Here is a 14,932-nt window from a genome sequence, read left to right as displayed (position 1 = left end):
TCCCTATAATAAAAGTTTCTCTCTCCCTAAGTCTATTCCTGAAGATACAGACTGCATTTACAGTCTGTATCTTATACTGTACCCAATCCTGTATAGTAGTAAAAGTATTGCTGGGCGCCGCCATCTTGATGACGTCACTTGCGTTCCAGCGGTGCGTTCCAGCAGTGGAACGCAACTGACGTCATGAAGATGGCGGTGCCCGGGAATACTGCACCGCTATACAGGATTAGGTAAAGTATAAGATACAGACTGCAAAGGCAGTCTGTATCTCCATAAGGTCTACTTATAAAGATACAGACTGCCTGTGCAGTCTGTATCTTATACTTTACCTAATCCTATGTAGCAGTGTAGTGAGCCGGGCGCCATCTTGATGACTGGAACGCACCGCTGGAACGCAAATGACGTCATCAAGATGGCGCCCGGCATTACTGCACCGCTACAAAGGAGTAGGTAAAGTATAAGATACAGACTGCAAAGGCAGTCTGTATCTTTATAAGTAGACCTTATGGAGATACAGACTGCCTTTGCAGTCTGTATCTTATACTTTACCTACTCCTATGTAGCGGTGCAGTAATGCCGGGCGCCATCTTGATGACGTCATTTGCGTTCCAGCGGTGCGTTCCAGTCATCAAGATGGCGCCCGGCTCACTACACTGCTACATAGGATTAGGTAAAGTATAAGATACAGACTGCAAATGCAGTCTGTATCTTCATGAGAAAACTAATAGGTTTAATTAGGACAGATATACACAGCGATCTCGCGCTGTATAGCGCGAGATCGCTGTGTATTTACAGAGCGGCGGGCAAAGGCTCATGGGAGCTCTTCCTGCCGCTCTGCATGCCGGGAGCTTCCTGTCACGCGCCGGCTCTTTTGAAAAGAGCCGGCGCGTGACAGTGAAGAGAGACATGAATAAATTAAAAACGCGGACAGAAAATTCCTTAATTCTATTTACAAATATTAATAAAAAAGTAATTTAAATAGAATTAAGGAATAAAAAAAAAAATAAATCTTCCGTGATTGGTTCTCTTTAAGAGGTAGCTCCAAAGGAAGCATTTGAAGTTCCTGCAGTGGCCTAGCCAGTCTCCAGACCTGAACTCAACAGAAAATCTTTGGAGGAAGCTGAATCTGTAGAAGATCTCTGGGGAGTGGGACAAAATCCCTGCTGCAGTGTGTGAAAACTTGGTCAAGAACTACAGGAAACGTCTGACCTCTGTAATTGGAAATAAAGGTTTCTGTACCAAATAGTAAGTTCTCTTTTTATATTATATTAATTACATATTTCATGGAATAAAATGAAAAATAATTATTTAAAAATATAAAACTGATTTTCTGGAAGTTTACCTGAAATTCCTTGTAGGTGGGACAATTAGCAGTGTATGAAATACCTATTTTTTCCACTTTATATTTCTTACTTGGCATATATCTTCAGCCATGTTCTAAGATCAGAGTGAAACATCGGCTAGAAGGGAAAGCCATCTCCAAAAGGTGGTATCAGAAAGAGCCACCTTTATATGTACCCTTCTTCACATAATTCCCAGTGGAGCATGAATGGCCTCTCCCAGTGGAGCATGAATTGTTGAGATGTGTCATGTACCAGTACTGGAGCACCTTTTTAATTTGGCCCATAAAGGCTCTAATGGTTCATACATTCATGTGATAAGCATTTCTACCAAACCTAGATTTGTCTGTCAGATTCGTAGATGGTAGAGTGTACTTTGGCCCAGATTTATCAAACTGGTGTATGGGTACTCCGGTCTAATAAAAACCACTGCCCCTGTGCACTGCACTGGACTTACTTAGTAAATCCAGCCACCCTGAGACGGGCACAAAAGTCTACGCTTGGTTTTTGCTGCAGACATAGATTTCACCATGATTCACAATTGCTGTCAAGTGTAAATCATGATAAATCAGACGTTCAAACCTCCTCCCTGTCTTGCCGTTCCCTCTAGGCAAACCGTATTGTAGGTTTGTACGGTTTACAACTTCCACTAATTGTTTCTTCTTAATGTTTCCACTTCACAATAGCATTTACAATTGGCCATTATGCTTTTCTTATGATCCATTGTATTGGCATCATTTGCTATGGATATTGCTCTGATGCCCTTGCACATCTACATCCATTAGTACTGAACTTAGAAGTGTTTGGTGGCCCTATAGTTGATACATGGAGCATTAATCGAGCATGTGCAATGCATTCTATTTATTCAAGGGACAATTGTCTCCCCGTTCGCGAGATCTGTGGATATCCACTTGATATTTCCTATCCTATAGATAGGGGTTATGAGATAGAAATACCGCTTTAGGAGAGTCATATTGGGATGTACACTAGTTAGCACAAAATTTTCATTTACTGTTAGATCTAGAGTAATTTAAAAATCTATAAAAATATAACTACATAGGCTTCATTACCATTTAAGTCTGTTTAACATTAGTATATCAGTGCAAACACGTATGGAATTATTATTACATAGCAATACCTCTTTCTTAAAGAGAAAATCCATGAAATTGGAAAACAGGCAGAGAGGGGGGGTGCGAGAAAATAATGAACATGTGAATTCACCCCTCCTCGTGCCTCCATTGTGCCCCTCCTGGGGCCTGTTCACCTGTGTCGGAGGTCATCTTCTGCTGAAAACTGGGTACATCACCTACCATGCTCTACCATACATCTGCAATGCCACGGCTCAGCTCAGTCAGTCAATGCCACGACTCAGCCAGTCAGTGACTGGGGTGGTGTCCCACCCTAATCACTGATTGGCTGAGTGGGCAATCGCTCAGCCGGGTGCATAATGTTTTAGTTTAGTGGGATGACTTCTTTAACCAACAGATCCTGGTAGATTTTATTGAAACCTACAAAAAGCTCAATGATTTCTCCACATGAACATGAAGGAGAACAATAAAACAATATGCAAAATAAATCTACTTGTAAACTTATGACGTCCGTATTGGTTAAATAATTGTCTGCATTATTAATTGTGACAGGCTACCTGTCCATTTCCATATGTATGAGCTGCACTGCCGCTCAAGATCAGAAAAGATCTAACGCTGTCAGCTTGTATTAGGAGTTTACAGGCTCAAGGACAGGTCTCCACATGCATGGGTGGTGAGAGCATCAAGTGTCTGCTGGATTTCATACTGGATTTTGTCAGTCACTAAACACCTGCGTTACACAGACGGTAGAACAGGTCAGATGTATTAGACAGGAAAATATCTAACACAGCACAAAGAATCAAAAAACAAACAAACTTTTTTTTTAATAAAAGTTTCTACAATATGCATTGTGCATTAGCCTATGCTAGAAAACAGTGTTTCATATACTATACTTTCCTTTACATCATGGAAGAAGTGGTCCAGCATCATCTTAGGTGACAAACTATATCCATCACTCCTTTATCTGATACATCTGTCTCCTGTCTGTCTCAGTGCCGTGCCTGATATGACCTAGAACAATTCGGTATTCTCCGTCAGCCTCTGGCAGAGTGCTCTATACACTGGCATGGATGGAATGTTTCTACTCACTGAACTGTCCCCCAGAGGCTGAGGGCTGCTGAGATTTATGTCCTGACTGTTATTAGAAGGTCAAGCTGCATGGTTTTATAGGGCATGTGTGGCATGTCAGCAAACTAAAGTGTATTCCCCAGCAAATAAAATCTATGAGGCAATAAAACATAAAACTATCTTCCAACACATTAAACCGGCTAACATTATCATAAGAGCCACCCAATAAATTCACTTACATAATAGTCACTCTGGGATAAAGGCAGAAGTGCAGGCCTTAACCTAATTGACACGGCCTTAATATGTGTGACCAGGGTGAATGAATACATAAAAAAATTATTCTCGTCTTCACAGCTTTGTGTAATACGCTATATGCATTGTGTGTCCTTAGTAAATGTCTGTTACTAAAAGATAGTATAGTTTACATTATGTATAAGGTCTCATGCACACACTGCCTCTATTATGCCTCTGTACAACAAATCACTTGCAGACTTTTATGGTGCCTTATTGTAATTCTGCATTCCTTACTAGGCAGGGTCACAGGCAAGATTAAAACAAATATACCAGACTCAGAGAAAGATCTCTACTCTTTCTTTTTTTAGAGGAGACTGGGATCATTTCAAGTGTTCTCTCCTTAACTCTCCTTAAGGAGAGTCACTACCCCTTTTACCCACGTCGATAGACCTCTGACTAGCCAGCCAACACCCTACTCTGATGAGGGGCAAAAACACCAAAACAGCTGTCTGCAGATGGGAAATCTTTCCTTTTGGAGAGATTGTTTGGCTTCACATAAAATCCCAAGTCAATGTTCTAAGGCTCCTTGACTGAGCAAGACTTGACTTGAAGGGACATCTCTTTGCCCAAGAGGTGTGAGAGCTATTTTGTATATCCTTTCTTCCCAGAATTCTCAGTGGAGCAGCAATGGTCTGTAAGTCTCCACACGTCTTTATGACGGGCTCTCTTTAAGGACAATCTCCCCTTTGACTCCCGGCACTAGGACAGAAAGGGCAGACTGTTTTTGCAGAACAGGGGAAGCTGCCAGTGTTAAAGATACTGAAGTACAGTGGTCCCTCAACATACAATATTAATTGGTTCCAGGATGACCATTGTATGTTGAGACCAAAACTCTATGGAAAACTGTTAATTGGTTCTAAATCCCCCAAAACAAAAATTTAAAGGAAAATAAGCAGCTAACTAATTTGGATACAGCAAGTCCTTACATACAACAGTCAGAAAGAGCTACAAGAGACTATAAATTACGTTCTACGTAGAGGACTGGAGCATTTTCGGGGTTTTGTACAGGTCACCCAGGGTCCCAGAAAAATAAAATGAAGCCACCCTAAATTGGTGCTCAAAGGCGCAGCTCATCCTGGCACAGGTAAAGAGCAGTGCAGGACATGTAGTATCACACTGTGCTGTAGAGAGGAGACAGCCAACCAGACACCCAACCAGTGCATGCACTTGGCTAATACTGGGATTTTACCAGTAAAATGGACGATTTTATTGGCTAGTTTTTTTTTTTACATGTTCCGCAGATCTGGACTGTTTGTAGCATTGTATGTTGAGTCGTGTCTTAAGTTACGATGGTCTAGAAATTAACATTGTAATTTGAAAATATTGTATATTGAGGCCATTGTAAGTTGAGGGATCACTGTACATGGTTGCTCTGTAGACCTTATAAGTGATTACATTACAGAGTCATTGATCCTTTTCTTCATGCCAAACCAAAAATGTTCCAGTCAAAACTTCTTTGCAGATGGTACTAGTGTCCCACATAATAATAGTGCCACCAGGAGGACGTGGTTTCCACAATGGATAGTACTTCTGGTACTTATTTTCAGATTGCGCTAGTGCCCCACATAATAATTGTGCCTCCACGGGGGGCGTGGTTTTCACAACATTCGTATCGCAATCTAAACGCATATGTGGAAACACACCCTTAGTGGCCTTTTCACAGTAATAGTGCCCCGAAATGGTTATAGTGTCTGTCAGTGTCTCCCTATAGTAAAAAAGCTTCCTGCACATAGAAACAGTGCTCCTGACACAGCAGCAGTGGCCCCATACTAATTTTTTCACACTAATTCACTAGTTCATTTTTGCTGCTCCATACAGTAATGGTGCTGTTTTAGTGCCCTCCTTACAGTAATAATGTCTCCTTACCAGGATAGGATTCACAGGGCCCCACAGCAAAAAAATTTAAGGGGCCCCCTCCCCTACACACAACACACAACACAAAGCACTGCATATATGTATATGCTCTGTGATGTGACCAAGAGGCGGAATCCTGGCTGCAGCCACAAGAGACTGGCAGAGTAGAGAGACAATGGCTGCTTGCTTTGTCAGTCCACTGTGTTTACCTATAAGGGCCTATTAGGAGCCCTTATGGTTAAATACATAGGTGCAGGAGCAGACTACCTTTTGCTTAACCCTTTATGTGCTGCAGTATGTAAGTGACCCAACGTTCAGAAGACTGGTGCACTGATAACCCCTGACCTCTGCATGGAGCTCTGCATATTTTCCTACTTGAATGCGCAGCTGGAGAACAGAGGTCAGAGGTTATCAGAGGAGATCTCTTTGTTTTCTGCTTGTTAACCCTTTTTTGTGTTGCAGCTTGTAAATAAACATTGAGTAACTTACACACTGCAGTACATAAGGAGTTAAGCAGAAGGAAACACGCTCTTACCTTCTCCCCTGGGCCCCCCTCCTCCATGGGCCCCATAGCAACTGCCTACCCTGCCTCTATGGTAGCTACGCTACTGCTCCTTACTGCAACCACACAATAATAAAGGCTACCTATAGGTTGTCCCACAAGCAATATAGTGCCCCCGTAGTGTCTCTAGACACAATAATGGTGCTCCCTTAGTGTCTCCAGACACAATTATTGTGCCCCCTTAGTGTCTCCAGACACAATTATAGTGCTCCCTTAGTGTCTCCAGACACAATTATTGTGCCCCCTTAGTGTTTCCAGACACAATTATAGTGCTCCCTTAGTGTCTCCAGACACAATTATTGTGCTCCCTTAGTGTCTCCAGACACAATTATTGTGCTCCCTTAGTGTCTCCAGACACAATTATAGTGCTCCCTTAGTGTGTACAGACACAATTATTGTGCCCCCCTTAGTGTCCCCAGACACAATTATAGTGCCCCCTTAGTGTCTTCAGAAAAAATTATAGTGCCCCCTTAGTGTCTCCGGACACAATTATAGTGCTCCCTTGTTGTCTCCAGACACAAATATACTACCCCCTTAGTGTCTGGACACGCAAATATAGTGTCCTCTTAGTGCCTCCACGCTGTAAAAGTGTGCCTAAATAAATAATTAGTAATAAAACAATAAATACTGACCTTACTCACTCGGCTTGCATACACTCCTGTTACCAAATGTGTGTCATTGTTTGTAATTTGGCACAACTATAATATCACTAGGTGTTACCACTAGATGTTTTATATAGGAGTCTTGGATAGAGTTTATTGTTTTATAGGCACAAAAGGCACATGACTACAGATGGCACTGTTAGACTGCATTCACATCATATTATTTGTGTACTGTAGGTTGGCAATCTGTCACTAATGGATGCAGATTATTAGCCTATTAGCCTGACATGTTCCTAGTGGGCTTATTTTCTATAGTGGGACAAACATAGTTTAATAAGTTAATGGGCTGAGTTAAACAGCAAGTGCTCTTCTACATATGTATTCATGGTGACCACAGAGAGGAAAGGTGTAATAGTCCCTCTAACAAAGTCTCTTGTATGGTCATGATGGATTTGTGGTTGACATGACCCTGTCTTTATATGGACCCATGCAACTTTTGTAATTGGGGGTCTGCACAACAATAGAAAGTCTTTGACCCTGGGGTACACTAAGATGAGATATATGGGTGGTAGCGAACTCTTAAAAATCTGGGTGACCACCCCCTGAGTGTGGAGATTCTAGAATTTCCACGAGTGTTTTTTTCATTTAGCCTTTCTGCAATCACAGAGATCTCAATTTTATCTCAGAAATATTGTCTTACATATCAATCATAGCAGAAAAGTTAGGTTTCTTACAACATTACTTAAAGTGTGACTGTCATTAGAACTTTCAACAGTAGATGTGAAATAACGCAAGTTTGCAATATACATTCATTATTTTTTTTGTTGTTATCATGCTGTAAAACAAAGCTGAACTTACCAGAAATCCAGGTCCAGTCTCCTAAAGGCAGATTTTCTGACTTGTGCTTGTTGAAAAAAAAAAAAACAGACTAAACACAGAAATTGCAGCCAGTACAGAGAGTCACAGCTCACTGTGTCCGACAAACACATGACTGCCTTCTCTCTGTGAGCACTCAGATGGCTTGGGATACACTGGACTTCCTGTTTTCTGAGGGAAAAAAAAAATCATAAAACAGGAAGTGCTGTGTTTTCCATGATAACTTAAAAATATGAATGTAAACTGCAAACTTGCTTTATATCTCATATACTGTTGATTTAGATTTTGAAAGTTATAACGACAGTAACACGTTAAAGACATTATACAGAACAATCATGACAGATGGATTATCTATATAATACAGCATTATAATTATATATGTTATACAGAATATTCAGCAATATATCTATTTTTTAAAGGACAACTCCGGCGCTGATAAAAAAAAAACAAAAAAACAAAACACTGAACTGAAGCTTCAGTTGGTGCCTTCATTTTTTCTTCACTTCCTGGTTTGGGGTTTCCCATGATGCCCTTTGTCTCCTGTGATGTCTAACTGACTCTGTAGAACTGTTAGATGGCTTACAGCTTGCTCAGCCAATCAGAGCCGAGCAACCTGAGTCATCTGACAAAGGGCTTAGATTAGTTTCCCTCTTGATGATGTCATTGTTACAAAATGTCTGCCACAGAAAAGCCTGGGGTCAACAGTCATTAGGTAAGAATGAGTTTACGTCACTTCCTGGTGGGGAATAGAGGGGGGGGGGAGATGGGGAAGGGGGGCAGATAGTTGATTGAAGCATATTACAAAGTTATATAACGTGTAATATAATGTGTTTCAATTACTGGGGAAAAATGTTTGCCGGAGTATCCCTTTAAGTAGCAACATTAAAGTAGCTATTTTATAGTAAGTAAGATCAGTAAGTTTACAAATACTTCTTTATAAACTGGTAGTTCTTAGATGGTCTTCAGATGACTGAAAAAAGACTCTGTCAGTAGGTTTATGCTGTCCTATCTAAGGGTAGCATAAACTAGTGACAGAGAAGCTGAACAGAATGATGTATCACTTACATTGTTCTGTGCAGCTGATCCAGAGATATCTTCCTGAATAACAAGGACAATAAGTAGTCCTCTACATTATGTACATGAGCCTAGTAGTCCTAAATATTCATAAGAAGCAGAATGCTCCGCCCACCAGCTGCTGAGTGGCAGTTATCTAGCTGTGCTGTGTATAGTCAGTCAACTGTCAATCAGAAGCTAGAGGGTGGGGGCAGGGGTGCGACATGAATCCTATTCTCCTGCATATTAGGAGAATGGCTGAACAGAATGATGTAAGTAATACATCAATCTGTTCAGCATTTCAGTTTTTTTCAGGAACAAGTGTCCTTTGTAACAGCGCCTTTCAATCTACCATGAAATGAATAACAAAATTTAAGCATTTACGTAATGCACTGTACTGTACTGAATTTATATATTATCTTTATTGTATAGGTCAGTCTAAATACAGTGAAAAGCATGTTTACATAGCTTTTCTAATGTTTTACTATTATGTTTTATTTTTTAAAAATTTTTTGCAAATAGGTAGGATTAAAATGGCCCAATTGTGACTCATGGCATCATTTTTTTGTGCAGTGATCTCTAGTTTTTATTAGTATCATATTTCTGTAGACGAGATGTATTGATTACTTTTTAATATTTTTTTTAATACAAAATCTAATAAAAAATCAGCAATCCTGGCATTTTTTACCACTTATTGTTTACACCGTTCACCGTGCGGAAACAATATTGTTTTATTATTACGATATGTAATGATCGCTAGAGTTGACTGCGCGGAGGTAGGTAAGAGACCTTTGGCAGTCAGTGACAATGATCGGGACCTCCGCAGTGTGACTGCAGGGGTTCCGATCGTTTTAACTGACTGCCAAAGGTCTCTCTCAGTTAAATGCTGCAATCGTGGCATTGGAAGGGTTAATGGTGGACAGCCACATGATTGCGGAAGCCCGTCATTGATAGTGAGGACCCCTCTGCTGATACCAGCCGGTCCTCATGCTCTGGGAAGCAAGTCCAGTTCCTGAGCTTGCTTCATAGAGCTTCCGGACCTATTGGTGTACCGGTACATCATGGGTAGAGATGAGCGAACTTTGAGCGTGCTCGAGTCGATCCGAACCCGAACTTTCGGCATTTGATTAGCGGTGGCTGCTGAAGTTGGATAAAGCCCTAAGGCTATGTGGAAAACATGGATATAGTCATTGGCTGTATCCATGTTTTCCAGACAACCTTAGGGCTTTATCCAAGTTCAGCAGCCCCCGCTAATCAAATACCAAACGTTCGGGTTCGGATCGACTCGAACGCAAACCGGTTTGCTCATCTCTAATCATGGGTCCTTAAGGGGCTTATAAATCTGGTGTATTTGCAGATAAGGATAGACTATTGTGTGAAAAATTGTTAAATCGTTCACATAAATTGTTCACATTCATTGTGTATATGCAGGCAACAATCAAGCGATTAATGAAAATTCGGTTGTATGTCAATCGCAACTTTCGAGCTAACCATAAAATCATTGTTAATCGTTTGCAAAACTTTCAGTGTATGTACACATCGTTCATTCATAATTATGAACATTCGAAGACCAGAATAATGCACCAAAATTTTGGTAGGTCATGCCTCCATTTTCCAGGGCCACATCCCTTTTACTAGGCACAGGGGAAAAGTGTCTAACACCTGTCTAAAACTAGCAAAAATTGGGATGCAAACCATGTGTGGTAGTTTTTGGAGCTCTATGCAATTTCCGGTAATCACTGTTCCAGAAGTTTCATAGGGCTCCATTATAATTCCATCCAGCAATACTTTAGCAGTGAGACGGAGATGAAGAGGCAGAGTGTGCACGGCTGCGCACATCTGCCCCTTCATTCTAACGACCGTCAGGGTCTCAGCACCTGGACCCCGACTGATGCAAACCACTGACATGTTGCTATGACATGTCAGAAGTTTGTTTAAATGATAGGTACCCTTTAAGTGTATTGGCATTTGTCTACAATAAAAGGATCCATAATCTGCATCCATAATATGAAAGTGTGAATAAGCCCTAAGTCAAAGTGGAAACAGACACAACCGAGACAGGCCTAAAGCAAAATCCGGCATCTGTGTGAAGAACACAAACTTACTATGTTACACGAGACCAGCACAAGTCTCTCCCCCGCCTCAAGGAGCGTCTCCAACTCCACTCTTCACCTACACTTCTTGCATAAGAGTACAATCTCCCAGCACAGGCAGGTAAGCTCACCTCAGGGCGGCACAGTCTGCACATCACACGCAGGTCATTTCACATGTTCCGAGTCTACTTCCATTATGGATTTCATGGCCCATAAACGGTATATTAACTAAACAGGCAGACATAAGACACTAAAGCAAAATACAGAAGAGGAACACAGAAATGGTCTGTGATACATTGTACAGCTTCTAATTGTGTCCTACATCAATATAATGGCAATGTTTCCTGCATCATATCAATTTACTGTCAATTCTTTTAATACATAAGCCGTATGAGGTGCAGGTCGTGCCTGGAGTCCTTATGCAGAATCCTACATTGTCTGTTGTGTGAACCAGAAGTCACCTTTTTTACATACCCCCAAGAGTTTTATATGAATGGAAAAAGTGACTTCTGGGTAGTGCAATTTAGTTCAGTTCCTGACAATGGAGTGGCTAAAGAAATAAGTATGTTGTCCTGTGGTTCACTGTTGAGCTGTTACCATATCTATGCACTAAGTTTGATTCTGTCACCATATATTATGCCTGTGGCTTAATTTTTCTACATTTATAAATGATTATCCTAGGTATCCATGCAGGGGCCTAGCTAGGATTGAATGAATCCTGATCCCCCCCAGGCGATGTACATACTCACAGGGTCAGGCACATGTATTGGAGTGACATGCGGAAGGGAGGCATAATGGTGACAGTGTTTGACCCACTGTCAGGGTGTTGAGGCTGTGTGGGAGGATAGCAATGTTGTCAGTGGCAAAGTGCTATAGCTGGATGATTGTGCCACTGCTGCCCGTCGCCTCTGACCCTCTGGGGACAATGGTGTTGGAGGATCATGCTGTCAGTTGTGGGGGAGGGGCATAGCTGCTGGAGGATCGCGCTGTCGGTTGTCCGGTGGGTGGGGGTGCTGCTGGAGGATCGAGCTGTCGTCAGTGCCACAGTGCCAACTCATTAGCACCATGGAGGCAGGTCACGCACATGCTTTTTTGAGGGAGGCCAGGGCCCCCCGGGCTCCATAGCAGTTGCAGTTTTATTCTGAAGGCTGAACCTGCAGTTTCAGCCAACAGAGTGTAGTATATAGGGACCTTAAAGCGTAGGTACCATCAGATACATTCTCTTTAATATTTTTACATGTATAGAACGGCGCCGGCGTGGGAAAGCCGAGCCAATGCCGTGGTCCTTTCCTTGAACCACAGCCTGATTCCCGCGTACAGCACCGTTCTATTTCTGGGCACTGGTTGGGGATGAAGCAGTGGAGGCAGGCCGCCCCATCCCCAATGGGAGGAAACCCCCACCCCTCTATGACGTGACTCCATTGGTTGGCCTGCCTCCAGTGCTTCCCCACGCTGGCGCCGTTCTATCCATGTAAAAATATTAAAGCGGTTGTATTCTTTCACTTTAAGAAAATGCCAACAGGGCCTTGAAATTTGTCTTCATACATAGCAATATTCTACCACTTGCTACAATAGAAAGCCCTCTTTATCTTGAATACTTGAAGATCTTTGGTGTTTCTTACTATAAAACTTTTAAAGCAGCAGGACTATAAATATATAAATCTACTCCCATTTTAAGTGGTGTCTGAACAGTAGAAGAGAAATTATCAAGCTGAATTATTGTGTTTGCTCTAAATAAACACGTTACAGAGACTTCCTACTCATGCCGGCTGAGGGTGAGTCAAAAGAACAGGAAAGGGGGATACTAGAGAGCGATGAGGAGGAGGGGAACAAGACAATGATCTTCCAAAAATAACCTTACTTTAACATCACAACATATTTTATCCTAATCAGCTGCAGAGAACACAGGACAAACCCGAATGCAGATTCTTATGTTTTTGGAATCTCAGAATCAATGTTCCTATTAAATGACTTAAATAATGCTGTCTTATAACATTTGTGATATAATAATCTGGGCAACTCTGGGAATATATTTCCGACTAGATCATTTACATAGATGTTCTCAAATACTTGTGAATAGATCATATACATACATAGATTCTCTAATAAATTCTTCCTTTCTATCAGATCTAGAACTTTTAGGTGAGGTTACTTGCTAATCTCTGCATGTGAATGACCAACAACATCATAATCAATTGGTTAAAATCGTTGCAGACAATGATATGACTCTGATATATGTCTTCATACACTCCCCCTCACATCTCTGCCCGTGCCATAGACTCCATTCTATGCACAGGCAGATTCTGCCATCTGCAAGAATTGTCAAGTGAAAAACATATATGACAGTGACAACAAACAGTGACAGAATACAGACGCAATTAATAAAAGGTCATTTCGCCAGGTGAACGTACAGAGGATCAGGTGCAGGGAATCAAAGTGAATCACATCACCTAGCCTGCATCACATGACTGTGCGTCTGTATTCTGTCAATGTGTGTCGTCACTGTCATATATGTTATGATTGCTGTGTTCACATGTTTGCTCATGAGCTGCATATGGATGTTGGGACAGCTGCCTTCTCCACTGTATATGGATATTCACTGTACATGCTTCTGTACATGCTTCTTTTTGATATGTTTACACAATTGTTTGACACTGATTGCAATTACCTTTATTGACATATATCTATCTATCTATCTATCTATACATACAGTATATATATATATATACCATGTGTTGAGTGCTGTCTTGTATTACTGCTTAAGAAAGGCTGACAAATGGCGAAACATCGCGCACTAGTTAAATATTAAAACCACTACTTTCTTTGGACGTGCTGTCTCCAGTGCGTTCGAACAAACCTGGACTTGATCGTTTGGCCATTAAATCCTGCTGCCTGGTGGAAAAGATGCAGCTCTAGGAGACATTTGACTGTCCCACCTGTAGGGATCAGTGAGATTCAAAGGGCGAGCAATAGGGTTCAGGTACTCAATGCAAGTTGTTCTTTTGTTCTTTCTTTGATAAGGGTCTTAAGTATTTCATACACATTAGAGAAAAGTCAGCTGAATCTGTACATTTTTCTTTAAAGTTTTTACAGTATGTTTTCAGGGCCTCCTAACTATCTTCAAAAATAATGTTAGGGAGGGTAAGAATCAGACATATTGAATTTAAAAGTGTACCTGCTATTTCAACAAACTTGTAACACAGTATAGCCACATGTCAGAAGTTTGAATCGGTGGGGGTCCAGGTGCTGAGACCCCCACAGATTGCTAGAACGAAGAAGCAGAAGTGCTTAGCAGCATGCACCCTGCCCCTTCATCTCCGCTCTCACTGCTAAAGTAGCAATGAACAGAATTATAATGGAGATTATGGATCTTCCAGCAACCACATCTACTGGATGTTCCATGGGCTGCCATTATAATTCCGTCCACCCATACAAACTTCTGACATGTGGCTATAACATAAAATTACATTTTCTGCTGCATTACTTGACCTACATTTATGCAGTTTATTCCCAAAGAACTCATATATTATCTAAGTACAATCTGAAAATGCAATTATTGTGTCATTTTACCCGTGCGTTTTGTCTACCTCATAGCTGTGCTATCTATAGCTGCCCCGCTTCCCCACTGCACAGTGCTGGCTACAACAGGAACTTGTCATATTGTGTCCAGAAGAATGGACATGGTGGAGCGGGGCAGAACACACAGCTTGTTTGGTTTGCAGGATTCCTGTAATTCCAACAGCTTTCCTCTCTCTGGGAATTCTGTTTCTTTCATGTGTGTCTCTTTTGTTGTCTGCTCTTGTTGGTATCTGACATTGTGAGGCCTATATAGAAAAAGAGAGAACTCTGCACAATGTGAGTGATAAATACACTACAACAATGTACAGTATATCAGTCCGTAATGCAAATATTAGGCACAGTGATGAGAGAAATATAAAACAGATATAAAGCCAGATTTGTCTGTAATACATGGTACTTGTCAAGTCACATCTATCTCCTGGTTACAGATATCTGTACAGAAATCTGTATATCCTTAATGTCTTCCCCTACATTCCTACAGGTCCATAGACATCTGAATGTAGAACAATTGAGTTTTGAATCT

Source organism: Dendropsophus ebraccatus, chromosome 10 (genome assembly GCF_027789765.1).
Source record: "Dendropsophus ebraccatus isolate aDenEbr1 chromosome 10, aDenEbr1.pat, whole genome shotgun sequence".
In the NCBI taxonomy this organism is placed as follows: domain Eukaryota; kingdom Metazoa; phylum Chordata; class Amphibia; order Anura; family Hylidae; genus Dendropsophus; species Dendropsophus ebraccatus.
Note: the sequence above shows the minus strand (reverse complement) of the source record.